The following is a 15,254-nucleotide window of genomic DNA, read 5'->3' as shown; positions in this document are numbered from 1 at the left end:
GAGAGAGAGAGAGAGAGAGAGAGAGAGAGAGAGAGAGAGAGGCCAGATTCCAGTGTCTTTGTGTCAAAGATTAGGAGCTGGAATGAAGAACTCACTGTTTGCTCTGGGATCGTACATTATCCCAACTACAACAACACAAAACATTCCTCATCAGTTCACGCACACATCCCGCGGGACCGTTTCACGCTCATATTCTCAACTTCGTCTCAGAAGCTTCTCCTAAAATTTGCTCAGAATTTGCTTGTAAAATTCACAAATAACTTCAAAGAAACAAACGTGAAATGTTATTTGCGAGTGCAGTATTGAGCTCAGACTGAGATCGACAGACCCGCGCACACTTCTAAACACTCTTCTGAAACTCTGGAGACATTAGAAGACGCGTTTCGTACGTAATTCGATGCATTTCAGAGTGAAACTGGATATTTAACGAGAATTGATTGGATCGGGAAAAGTGGGCGTTACATACCAGAAAGGAGTCATGTGATTTGAGGGGCGGGACTTGTGACATCAGCTGAGAAGGAAAGTTGTTGAGGAGATTTGGCACATTTTATTGAAGAAATTCGATATAAATGCGCAAAATAAACCCAAAGAAAGGTATTAAATAGATATTTTAATTTCATGTAGAATTTAAAGGGACATTTCACCCAAAATTTAAAATTCTACATAATTTATATTAATATAAATATGTATGATGACATTGTGGTATATATAGCCTATATATATTAAATAAACAGAATCCTTTTTAATTTAATGTAGAATTTTGAGGGATGTTTCACCCAAATATTAACATTCTGTCATCATTTAATCATTCCAAACCTGTCAGATATGAAATGTCTGTGGTTTTCGTTGTTTGATTGTTTGTCCATGCAATGGAAGTCAATGGCCTCCAATGTTATTTGGTTCCCACGTCCTTCAAAATATCTTCTTATGTCTTTAGCAGAAGAAAGAAAGTCATACAAGTTCGTAACGACATGAGGGGGAGTAAATGATGAATTTATTTTTATCTTTATTATGGGGTGAATTATCCCTTTAACCAAGTCTCCACTTGCTCTCAATTGAGTCAAATTGCTTAGTAGGAAAAACAATTATTAAAAGTCTCATTTGTGATTTTTCTTTCAAGGCCTTGAAGCCACTCGAAAGGCGTTCAACCCTGGTTTAGATATGAAATGATCAAGAGCAGATGGACCTGAATAAAAGCATGTGATAAGAGTTGGACACGGGTGAATAGAGACAGTCACAGGTCGAGAGGAAAAACACACTCAACTAAACAACACGCTCACGTCTGCATGTTAATTACACTGTGTTTCTATTCATATGACTGTACGACACAGGTCGAAGCTTCCGGTTCTGACAGTGCAACACACAGACGAGTATGAGAGATGCTGGAGGAGTTTCATTGCGAATTTCATAACTCTGATATTGTTGATTGTTGAACGAAATTTATTGAGCATAGACGTGAACTGACATGGTAGTATAGTTCATGAATGCTTTGAAACACAGATCTAAGACTGGTCTCACACTTAGCCGATTACTGCAGGAATGAAGGAACTTAATTAAATTTAAGTGTAAAAAAGTTTACTGTGAACCAAAATATATATTTACAAAACTCTAAAATTGATAGAAAATCAGAGCCACATCTAACCCTCTGGTACTGTTCGCATGTCAGTCAAAAATAACCAAAAGTTTATTTAAGATTTTGTATTTTTATGGGATTTTATGGTAATAAATAATAGTTATGCAGTAGTTATAATCCATTTATTCACTTTTTGAGCAATGAAAATGTAATTTCCAATTTAAACTGTCATAAAAAATCAAATAAAAAGTTGCGCTCTTCTTTTCTTCCCTATAGTGCCGTATATCTGATTAAAACGCTTCTGGAACAAGAACAAATGTGGGCGGGGCTTGATTTTGTCTGTGAGGAATTGATTGGATGGTTGTGGTTTGCTATTGGCTGATCTCATGTGAGTGACAGGTTGCCCCGCCCTCATCATCAGAGAAGAGAAGAGGAAGTTACTCTGATTCAAGATTATTAACACAATAATGATGTGCACAGATAAATCATTTAGAAAAAAAACTGCAATATTAAACATAAAAAACTAAACTTGTCAGTTTTGATTTCTTGAGGCTCTCCGTGTCCCTCAGGTGTCGTGATCGACTCCAGCAGTGTTTGCTCAGGACACGCCACAGGACACTGAGACACTGCTTGTGTTTGCCCAGTCTCTCTCTCTCTCTCTCTCTCTCTCTCTCTCTCTCTCTCTCTCTCTCTCTCTCTCTCTCTCTCTCTCTCTCTCTCTCTCTGTCTCTCTCTCTCTCTCTCTCTGCATTCCAGCGCAGACGCCGTGTTTATCTCATGTTCTCTCGTTAAACGGAATCAACTGTCTTTTACATTCAGTTCTTAGAGTCATCATGTGTGGAGCAGAAACACACACAACATCTGCACTCGTATCTGCTCATACGCAGGTCATATTTCACACTAAAATCAATAAAGAGGAATAAGTGATTGCATTCTGCTTATAGAAGATGACTAGCAAGAGCAAGTAGCTAATCACAGGCAATATATGTAATTAGTATGTATATGTAATATATATATGTATATATATATATATATATATATATATACTTTATGTGTACTGTATATATATAATTAAATAATAAATACATTTAATATACATATATATATATATATAATTAAATATTTTAATGTAATAATAATATACTGTATATACATAGTATATATGAATACATACATTTATATTATCATATAAATACCACAACAAATATTAAAATGACATATATTTATATATATTTAATATAATAATATTATTATATAATTATTATATTAAGTTAAATATGTTACTATTTGTATCATTTATAAAATAATTATATATATAATGATTAAAATATATTACTATTAATATTTTAAAATGAAAATGAAATAAATACATTTATATTATAAATACTACTACAAATACCAAAATGACGTATGTATATAATAAAAATGTATGTATTTTTATTTTTATATATAAATAATAATACATTTTAATCAATAATATATATATAATAATCCATATAATAATTGTATAAGATATTATATGTTATATAATATTTTTATATAATTCTTATATTAATTAAAATAAATTATTTGATACTATATATATATATATATATATATATATATAATGCTACAGTAATGCTTCAATATTATTATTTGTGTGTGTGTCTTGGGAATATGACCTTGACATGTAATTGGTGGGATTCACAAAGTCATGAGGCTGAATGTAATACGTGAAGACACACATAAACAAACACTAGTGACTCTCTGCCTCAAATCCCACAGGGAAAAGGTAGTTGGTCACAGCTGAGTTCATCCTGCAACTTCTGTGTTATTTTCTCCGTTAGCGATTCGCTTTAGCTTCTCTTCAGCTCAGACTCAGGTGGACCCGTCGGCCTGTCAAACCGGCACATAATCAGAGTCGAAACAATATCAGCAACTTCCAGGCCTTGTCAAAGTTTCCTGCGTTTACAGCTCATAAAAAACTCCCACGAAATGTGTTTCTGCAGGCCGGCCCCCGCGCCCGCGCTCTTCCTCGGCCCTCGCCGATGCTTAATGAGAATATCACACCGTCAAGATGCAAACGCCATGCATACTCAACATTTACCTCTTATACTTCATTTATATGCATTCATTTTATTCTGAATGATTCATCAGTGCATATTATTCCATATTTGACACACACAAAAAAAACATGTACATTTGCAGTTGCATGGTGCTATTTTTGCAAGCCAATATTCAGATCTATTTTGATCAGAATACCCATTTTATTTTTTATTTTTGGCTCAGAAATTTGTGAATGGCATTTCGAGGTAGTTTTGACTTTACCTTCCTCACAACTACAAGATTTCACGTTATTAGAATTGTTTTTTTGCACTGTTCACATCTATTGGACCCTCATTATCAATGCCGCAATATAATCCTGCAGATTTAGCAAGTGCCTTATGCTTTCATAACTCATTTCCAGCAACGCCTTGCAAGCCGGACGAAGTGCTTTTAGTAAGATGAGCTCGAATGCTTTCACTAAAACTTTTTTCTGTGGGTCTCTCTGTAGAAAGCCGCAGATGAGCGAGGTGACAGGTCCACAATGAAGCCGAAGCCGAGTCCGCTAAAAATAATCAGTGAGTGCTTTCATTGTATTTATGTAACACTTCCTTTAAAAACCCCCACAGCAGGACGGCAGAACACCTCCAAAGAAACAACACTAGTTAGTCATTGAGAAACGCTCGAGTTAGAGACAAAAACAGACCTTTGGTTTACTTTTTGAATACATGTTCCTGGCCTAAATACGAATGCATTTTAGTAGTGCTTGATATTCCAAAAACAAAATCATCAAAATGACTTTCCTGACATCAGCGAAATGCAACATACAAACACGTTTCACCATGCAATCAAGTCCTAAAGGGTGAAATCAATAGCGATATATGCTGCATTTTCACCTAAAGAAGTGCCAGCTCGAAACCCTTTGATCATGCACACGATCTTTGCATAAAGGTCACGTTTACTGACATAAAACAAGAAAAGAAAATCAGCCGGATCTGCCTCAAACCGGCGTCTGATGTCAATAACATCCGGATTGGGTTCATGCAGGAAATCAACTGTATCTGACCGACAGAAACAACAGCAAAATAAATGCACCGTTCAGACCCGATTCAGCTCGGAAATCATCGCACAAACGAAATCCAAAATTGTCTGCGCTCACATGTGCATCAGGGGTTAAAACACTTCCTGACCAAAAAGAGACAAACTGAAAACCACACACACGTGGGTGACAAAGAAACTCTGCGAATTCTGCGATGCCATCCTGTTTGGTTTAGGTTCAGCTGCCACAAAGATATTTCCTATTTTAAACGTGCACAAGCAGCCATTTTATAACATTTTACGATAAAACAATCGGCGCGGTTTAATTTAACATGCATCTGTACCGTACAGCACGTTAAGAGTTAAACAGCAAGGCTCTTGTTCTCTTATTCTGAGCGACATCCGTCGGCTTTGAGTCCTGAACCACGCCGAGTGCACTAGAACAATAAACTTCTGTCTTTCATAGTGACGATCAGAGTGTGGAACATCTGGCGGCGGGACTCATTTTTGCGTCTCCAAACCGCTGACTGACAATTATGGTCGGCTGAGAAATAATGCATCTCCAGTCCTGTAAAACAGCGCATGAATGAACACGCGAGTCAAACCAAAAAACTATTCAGAGATATCATTTTTGATATGTTTTTACTAGTGTGTGCAGGACACTATAGTTCATTAATGTAAGTGAGGAGAGCAAAATAAAGTAAATTGTGACATATTATACCCAATAATTCTTCATACAGTGACTATGACATTTGGGACCAAATATTACTCCGACACTTTGATCTGATCATGTTTTGCTGAAGTGTTTTTTCTTTAATTGCTAATGCTCTTTTTAAACACAGACTGAACAAAATGAAGCATTGCTTGGTGATTGGTTGAGCTAAACTGGTATTATCTAATTGTGTAGTTAAATTTAACAGCTGACAGATATTCAACATAATTCATGTGTGAGACAGTCTAACAGAAGGACGGACAAAACCAGTCAAATATCAACTGAGTTCTGCTCATATTTTCTATAGTGAATGAACTGTGATAATGTGAGAATATATGTGTCTGAATATATTCTGGTTTGACTGTATATGAGCACATGTTTTGGGGGTGCAGCTACACCACATCCTGAGAGGGGGTTCTCGGGTGGACCCGTGCGCCACAGCGTACCACTGTTCCTGTAAGGCGCTGACGGGTCGGAAACACATGCCCCACATCAAGCACTGACAGGTTCTGATCAAAGTGCCCTGAAGCCCTGTGGGGGATCTGAATTAATGTCTTCCAGTTTGGTCGTATTTTTCGTCGGTTCATTGTGAGGTCATATTACGACAACGCCACTGCTTTTAAAATGGCCTGTTAATTCTAATGCAGATTAATTGATGTGTTCTATAGAACTCTTGGGTTCTTGACCCAATTTTAAAAAAGCCAAAAAGTCTCCATATAAATGAGAAATGTCTTACATTTTTGGGTCATTCTTTCATGTTTAACGGGTTATTTACATTTTGTTCCAGTGACAAAGTACGTTTCATTCATAAAATGTAATTAAAATAAAAAATGTGGTAATTAAAACTAAATGCTCCCATGAATGAATGAACCGATATTTTTCGTCGGTTCATTGTGAGGTCGTATTACGACAACGCCACTGCTTTTAAAATGGCCAGTAAATTTTAATCCAGATTAATTGACGTGTTCTACTAACCATTATATAGAGCTCTTGACCAATTTTAAAAGCCAAAAAAGGTTCCATATAAGGAGAAATGTCTTAAATGATTGGATAATTATTTTATATTTAATGGGTTATTCCAGTGATAAAGCTGTTTCATTCATAAAATTTAATTAAATTAAATAATTAATTAATTAAAACTAAATGATGCCATAATGGAACCTCTAAAAGGTTCTATAAATGAAGTGGCTCACGGAACCCTTTAAGAGTCTATTAGAACTGGTGCTGTCAATCAAATCGATTAATCGCGATTAATCGCATCTAAGTTTGTGTTTACATAATATATGTGTGTGTGTATTATTATATTTATATATTTATTTATTTATATATTTATTCATATATGTGTGTGTGTGTGTGTGTGTGTGCGTGCGTATGTGTATACTGTATATATACACAATATTATATAAACAAACTTTTATGTTAAATGTGATTAATCGATTTGACTGATAATCGACATCACTTTTATTTGCGTGCATTTATTTACATTTTTCTTTTCTCTAACTTTACGTTAGTTTTATTAGAACTGTTGGAATAAAATCTTTGTTAACACTTTACCATAAGATTTTATTTGTTAACGTTCGTTAAGTTAACATGAACTAACAATGAACAAAACTTCTACAGCATTTATTAATCTTAGTTCATGTTAATCTCAACGTTTACTACATTTTTTTTATTAAAATCCAAAGTTTTATATAGCTAATGCACTTTGAACTAACCTGAACATGTTTAATAACTAATGTCAAGTCAGGTTAATAAATGCTGTAAGAATATATCGTTCATGTTAGTTAATGCATTAACTACTGTTATCAAATGAGACAGAAAGCCACTGGTACTTTAACCATTTAGTTAAATGCAAATGCTCAGTTGGTTTAATCTTTATGTACACAGTTCAACAGTTTGGTCCCCCCAAAAAAAGTGTGCAATTAATCTACAGCATAAAGCTCAAATAATATAACGCCTACACAATTTTCTCACAATTATTCTCAACTGGAAAAAAAAATCGAAATGCTCTAATTTAAAGTCAACATGAAAAATGTAATTCTCAGCATGCCGTATTTCTGAGTGAAACTGAACAAGACTGAATTCTCTCCATTGGGAATCGATTGGATGGTGAAAAGTGGGCGTATCATCGCCAGAATAAAGACAGTGGTTGAACTGGGTGGAAAAGAACAGGATTGGCGACGTCAGCTGAAATGGAAAGTCGTTTAAGAGGCAAAGCAAGTTATTGCATTTTGATGAAAGATTATGAAGGCATTTTTTCTCCTTTTATAATAACATGCACTGATAAATCATCCCCGAAAAATGCTCTTAGAAAGTACTTTCTGAATCACCAAAACCACAGCAGCAGAAGAACCCCGAGACAAACTCCCGTTCACCTGAAGGGAGGATGATCACACGTCTCTAGATTCACATCATCCAGCAGGGACTGAACTCGGCCTCGGTGACGCTGGCCGTATCAGCGAGTGTCCCAGAAGTCTGTGCAGTTCTCATTCCCCCGAGGACAGGCATCGTGATTATTTACCGGCTGCATTACTGAATCAGTTGCTATTCACCATGAAGCCAGCAGACATTCAGCGTTCTCTCTCTCTCTCTCTCTCTCTCTCTCTCTCTCTCTCTGCCAAGGCCAATTAGTGCTCTGCTGCGCCTGCACCCCCACAGCGACTGACAGCGCTTCACAAAACGCCAGCTACATTTACTGCATTACTGCCCGAGTGTGTGACTGGGCTGCAGACGCTTTTATAGGATACAGCGCAAAAAAAAAAATGCTAGGTAATTTCTGCACGGCGGTCACCTGAAGTGTTCTGCTGTTTTACTGTCAGCTAAAACTAATGTACAGTGATTATTAACGTCCCACGGCGTGGAAACCACTATATAACTGAGGGCTAGCAGTCGAACAAAACAGGTTTTTCAGAGGTGAGATTCTGATACCGATCTAGAGAGCAATATAATGCTATATATGCTATATAAGAAAAACAAATAGGTGTAGGATTTACTTTGAAACAATTTTCACTCAGAAATTACTAGTACATTTTTACAAAGAATTACAAAGAAACACATTAAATTAAATTTGAAATAGTAAATAGAAATAAAAAGACTAAAATGGTATTTTCTTGCAAATCTTACTCCAATAATCTAATCTAATATATATATATATATATATATAAAACACATATACATATACATGATACATATATACACATATACATGATAATTGTATATGATCAAACACAGTATCTAAGTCGTAAATAAAACAATAAAACAGATTATTGGAGTAGGTTTTACAAGAAAAATCTGTATTTTTAATTCAAAATGTTGCATTAAAGTTAATAAAATATATATATATATATATATATATATATATATATATATATATATATATATATATATGTGTACAACTGTAATTTCACACACACATTTTTACATTTTAATATATATATAGTAATATATAGTAATATTTAGTAATATATGTAATATATATATATATAGTAAAAATGTGTGTGTGAAATTACAGTTGATGACAGAAAATAAGATACAAAAAAATGCAATGCAAACTTATTTCCACATTAGTTTCCATTGTCTATGGGTCTCCACTGTATTTCACACAAGTATTGGAGTTTTGTAACACAGTTTTGTGGTTCTGACTCATAAAGCAAAGCATTGAATAGTTCTGAAAAGGTCTCGCTCACCACAGAATGTGCACAGACGTTTTCACACCACACGTCAGTAATACATGAGCACAGCAGGTCGTGAAGAGTCTCGGTGCGAAGGCTTCTACAACACAGGTGTGGCTTACTCTCGCCAACATAACTCCATACAGAACCTGCTTTAATCATTGCAAAGCACAATGTAGGTTTAACAATGAATCTTTTTTCGTATAAACGCCTTGACCTACACACACAAGTGTGCTGAAAAGCACTGGAAAGGAAAAAAAGGAACATGATTTTGAGAATTTGATCAGGTTGAGATAAAAAAAAAAGCTCGTTTTAAATGTGCCGCCATACATTTGGACCACACTATAGCAATGCATTCTGTTCTATTGGTGACACCTCACAATAAGGTTCATTAGTTAACATTAGTTAATGTATTAACTAACATGCACTAACCATGACAATACATTTGTTACAGTATTTATTCATCTTTGTTAATGTTAGTTAATAAAAATCCAGCTGTTCATTGTTTGTTCATGTTAATTCACAGTGCATTAACTAACGTTAACAAACACAACCTTTGATTTTAATAATGCATTAGTAAATGTTGAAATGAATATTAACTAAGATTAATAAATGCTGAAGAAGTATTGTTCATTCTTAGTTCATGTTAACTAATGAACGTGTTCACATTACACACACAAATCAGGATCAGAAACACCTGATGGATGAAAATAAGAGCTGAACAACGACTGTCTCAACGCAGCTTCTGTTAGTTCTGGATCGCCTCTTTCCACATAATTAACTTCCCGTGTAAAGAAGGCAGATCAGCTGGCCTGACGACTCATTTTATCTCACATCTCCATTATAGTGTCGACTGTCGAGGAAAGAGGACAACTGTCATATACAGAAAAAGGTAATTGCTTCATGCAAACCGATAGGATCTTTTTAGTTTTTCATTCACTTGTTGTTTTCTCTGGTCTTAATGCGAGCAAGATTGATTGATTTGAGGTTATACAACATTAAATAAACATATAAAGAAAACATATCTGTTTCCCAGGTGTGCTGCTGTTGCACTGATTCAACATGTGTACATTTAATCTTGATTGGGATTAAAACGCTGAATCAGTGTAAGAACAGCACACCCTTCCCACGTAAATCACACATGAAATGCATATTTAGATACACCATATGCAACGATTCATGCACAAAAAAAAGTATAATTTATGAGCGCGGCATGCACAAAGAAAATCTCTTATTTCCACTGCATTTACTGCACTGATGCATTTCGGTTAAAGTATTATTTAAGCTAAAGACAGTTGCACTCGTAGATGCGCCACTCTGCACCCGTTTCCAGTAATTGCTAGGCCTACGAGTTATTTTTAGATGGTTAAAGCAGCGAAGAACAAGCTCAAAGAGCAAGACAGAGAGAGACAGACTCTTTGAACGAGCTAAATAATAAGTTAAGGCTCAGACTCGCTTTAAATGAATCAAGGTTTTCTGCCGTCACACCGCTGGTTATGTGCCACTGCCACCCACTTACAGGGATCTGATTCAGGAGCGATAACGCTTTTTTTTTGGCTGCCGCTTAACATCTGAGATGCCTTTTCTTTTGACGGCTGACACTTGGACGTACAATTGAAATTGAAAGTCAAACTTCACCAAAACTCACTGCAAAAGAAACGGCTGCAAAGATTGCCATGTTGCACTCGTATTCTTCTGGACGTCTGCTTTATGAATTGCCAAGTTAACATTTGCAACCTATTTTCCTTCTGTAATCTGACTTATTTATAAATGCAACAAGATATTCAATGAGACTGATTGGATGGCAATGTTATTTCAAAGGCGGAGCAAATTGATGAAAGACTATAAAGACAATCAGTATTCTTTTGAAAAACACACACTGATGAATCAATCACAATAAAACCAGAAACATGCATTAAGACAGACAGTAAATAGGATCGACTTGGATTTCTTATGGACTTATATTGATATGTTGAGGATCAAACTCTCTTGACATGGCAACACAAGTGAGCGCTATGAATATACTTGATGATCTAAGAGTTAAAAGTAGTTGGGTTGTCTCTAACACACTGTGGTCTGCCTCTATCTCTGTCTGCATTAATACAGTAACACCGGTGAAGAGGGGGAAGTGGTCCATCTTCTCTTAACCTATCCAACTTCAATTTTAAACGCAGCGAATAAGCCCGGGGCGATGCACAAGACATAATGCATTCGACAAATATTCTCTGGGTGAAACATGCATTTATGAAGAGATGGCCTTTAGAGGAGGAATTCACAGAGCGTATGCTTAACAAACAATACACCCACTCATGAAAACGAGAGATAGAAAGTCAGTCTGCTCAAAGTGAGAATGAGTCACAGCTCAACTGAAACTTCAGCATCAAGACACCAGAAAAGATGTTCAACCCAAAATCTTGCACTTTTACATGCATAATATCTCAAAACTAGACTGTGCACCACTGGACCAATGGGCACTTGAGTAAATACTAGCATAGCAGTTACTAGCAGCGCCGGGCGTGTTTGCATTGGAAGTATGGATCTGGCAGGTTTGTTGCAGGGCAAATGATGACATTGGTTAATGTGTTATCGATTGCCTGGTTGTTATGGCTGTAAAGTTGCTTCCCTATTCTGAGGTGTAACTGATTGCAAACTATATGCATGAGGACTGTATTAGTTTTCTGAAATGCTTAAAACTTTATAAGATGTTCTAAATAGCATGAAAACAAATCAACAGAAATCCACTTTAAAGTTGCAAGAGTCATTTTTGTTTTTTTGGTCTTAAATTGAGAACATTTTGTTGAAATGTCAATATTGTAGTGATGTATAAGCACAGCTCACACAAAAGCAGCTTTCTGTTGGTCAATGCAGCAAATTTGACTAAAATGGGCCTTAAGGGCCTCAAATTAACACTCAACAAGTGCCAAATGTGAGTTAAAATCGGTTTTGGCGAATATATGAAAGGTGTCAATCGTCAACTGGTAATATTTTTAATTCTAGAAATGCAATGTTGTGAGGAAAAGAAAGTAAACAAATGTGAACGACACTCGGGACAGTTGATGGGCCAGCACTGCATCGTCACCAAAGTTTAAGCCTGAACAATTGAAACATTCAAGCGCTAGAAGATGCAAAAGGGAACTTGATTTGTTATTCGCTGTGTTTTCTGTGCGCAAACATCCGAAATCTGCATCTTATACAGCACACGAATACTGACTTTAACTCTCTTTCTCGTCTTCTAGCGCTTGAGAATGCCCACATTGTATCCTTGTAAACATTGTAAGTTATGTCTTAAGTGAACATAAACAGTTGAGAAAGAAAATGCAAGTGTATCAGTCTATTGGATCAGTGCATTATCTCTTATATTGACAACAGCTGTCATCTGTGTCCTTAATCTTAGTCAAAACAACAAAAGACAAAGACAAATCACTCACTGCTCTTGACTGAATAACTTTAATAAGGATTAATCTATGATTAATTAATACAGTGTTATTTTGCATTTGATTACTTTATTAAATTTCTGTACCTGAAAATTGTGAATTTTCATTGGTATCTAAAATGTTGGAGTCATAACTGTCATAACTCAATGTATATAAATATAGGCAACTGAAATCCTGACTTTTTATATCAAAGGCTAAAAACTGGGTACAAATTAAATAATAAATGAAAATAATATTTAGATTTATTCACTTGTGAATTCTGCGTATCCCTTGCTAAAAATCTCATCCAGTTTATTCTGGTTTTGGTTTCACATACAGTACATGCACTGTTCTACGACTGACGGTTTCATACTTCACATACAAGTATGAAAAAGCTCAAGTGTGGTTCAGGAATGCAGCATGTAGCATGTTTGTGTGTTAGCGACAGGAAATGATAATCACTTATCATGGATGGCCTAGTTTTTCAGAACTGTTTCCGGTTCATGCGACAACACTGTAAACCACTTCACGCAAACTCTCAAACGTTACATATTAATGCAAGCCCTCCATACATGACCTTCAATTGGGGCCTCTCAAGAATGTTGGAGAATATTGCATTATTAAAGCTGGAGCACATAAAGAGGGCCATTGTGGTGGGGAGAGCAGGCTTTCCCCCTAAAATTTTGTTTCATAATGTCCACTTGCACAGGATCATTTTTCAACGTATGGAGTTGGCTTGGATTACTCTGTTCTCCATTCGCCGGCTGATCTTTTCCATATGCTTAGAGCCACAAGCTTAACTCTGTGACACCCTACTATAAACAGCCATCAGCAAATTATGAGTTACGCTCTGTCAAGATGGCTGAATTTAAAAGCTCCATCACAGGCTGTCTTTTAACAAAAAAAAATCTGAAATGCTTCTAAACAGAGTGGTTATTAAATAACAATAGGTAAAAGCCTCTGTTTCTACCATTATATAGCCAACGTGATTCATATACCACATAATATTTTTATCAAAACATGAATATAACATTGATTTATATATATAACTAAGAAGAAATTGACCCTTTTCACATTTCTGTGTTTCTCAGAAGTGGAAGTCATCATAGTTGGGAAAAACTCCTAAAGCGGTAAATGAGAGATGACATTAAATATATTTGTATGTTTCCATTTACTCAAATAGCAAAAGAAAAACTCCACAATAGTGTTTTCACGGCTTTCACAAAGAGGAAAAATAGAGAGATTGGCAGTCAGAAGAGAGAAAGATGTAAATTTGCTGCATTAGAAACACCCTCACAGCAGCATTACTTGTATGTCATTTGATGCAAAGGTAGGCCTAATGTAATAGAAAGTATAGTGATTTACATCCATTTAAAAAAAATGAAAGAATAAAAAACTTTGCAAGATTTACGATGCTGATGACCGTTAAAACGCGCCATCACAGTCTGCGATAACTACTTCTCAACATTTGGAAGAAAAATAGTGGCGGTAAAACGAAAGATGTTACTGAGCCGCTGACTGAGGATCAATAATTCACACAGCTGATTGGTTCCTGTATACTATAATGTGCAAATTCATGTTTAGTCTGTTTATTGAAAAATTACAGGAAATATTCACCAATATCGCCATTCTAGATCAGATTTGGTAGGGTTTAACAACGGCCGCTTAAGTTTCAGATGTTATCGCTATTGCTTGATTGACACGTGACTAAAGCCAGCGCTTAAATACGTCGATTCAGTTCTAAGTAAACAGAATATGAATTTGACAGTTTGCATAACAAGATCACGAAAGATAAAGACTACACAGTTATGAGAACTTCCCAGTAACACAATGAACCCAATTAAACAAAACATCGGCAAATACAACAGAAAAAAAAGTATCATAAACTAAAACTTAATTCTATATTATAGCCTAAACGGCTGCATTACGCACATAGCCTACCATCAAAACTCACAAAGCAATAAGGGATCAAAATTTATTTTAATTATTCTTAATTCACGCTATGACAGATAACTGGAGTGACGTATAATCCGTAGACAAATGAGGATCGGGGTGTAAAGTGCATCTTTAACCGACTGCTAAAATCGTGTCCTAGTCAGCCTGACGCTGAATGCTAGTGCACATGCTGTTTTCAGTCAGCACTAGTAGCCTATCTTATACATTCAGACCCGTTATTAGTCACGCGCTCACTGGCAAAACTATAAAACTTAACACAACGCATTGCACACATTTTCCGGTTTAAAATATGCTCTTGTGTTCTTTGCTGAAAAATCTAAATGCACTATCCACAGTGTATTTCTACTTGTTTCACAGCACAAATAAATGCATAAATCATCGTAGAAATCCTGCTTAGAAATATTAGCCGAGTTCCCCGTAATAAATTAATAACACGCCTAAGAACTAATTAATTGTTCGCTACTTCTAACACGTGCAATTGCAACTACGTCACACAGGGATGCAGTTCTATCAACAAAGCAATTATGAAGCGAATTCACATCCAGACAGAAAGAAAGGAAAGCTGCATGTCTCCTATATAAGAGGAGCCGGACGGGAGATCTCCATCTTCCCTCGGGAAACAAGCTGTCTCACTGGACTTTATAATGCTTTTCATGTGCAGTGCCACATTTAGCTAATTTTGCATGAATGTGCCAGCAGTTAAAGTGATGCTATAGTGCAAGTGCACAATTCCCGAGATGCTGAAGTAAGTTTGGGATGCCCGGTCCGGAGATGCCGAGGTTTCGCGCGATCCGACAATGCGCACTGAAAACTAACACATTCACCATACTCAGCCTACACTTAGTAACATTATGTGCATGATTGCAACA

The 15,254-nt window shown here is 36.0% G+C and overlaps 1 protein-coding gene across 7 annotated transcripts in view; it reads right to left on the bottom strand.

Moving 5' to 3' along the window:
- Positions 1 to 15,254, bottom strand: part of tox2 (TOX high mobility group box family member 2) — a 129,716-nt gene that overhangs the window by 114,121 nt on the left and 341 nt on the right. The gene's annotated exons all lie outside the window — the stretch shown is intronic.

This window comes from Abramis brama (genome assembly GCF_963993115.1).
Source record: "Abramis brama genome assembly, chromosome: 11".
Classification (NCBI taxonomy): Eukaryota; Metazoa; Chordata; class Actinopteri; order Cypriniformes; family Leuciscidae; genus Abramis; species Abramis brama.
Note: the sequence above shows the minus strand (reverse complement) of the source record. Positions and strands in the feature narration are given on the sequence as shown.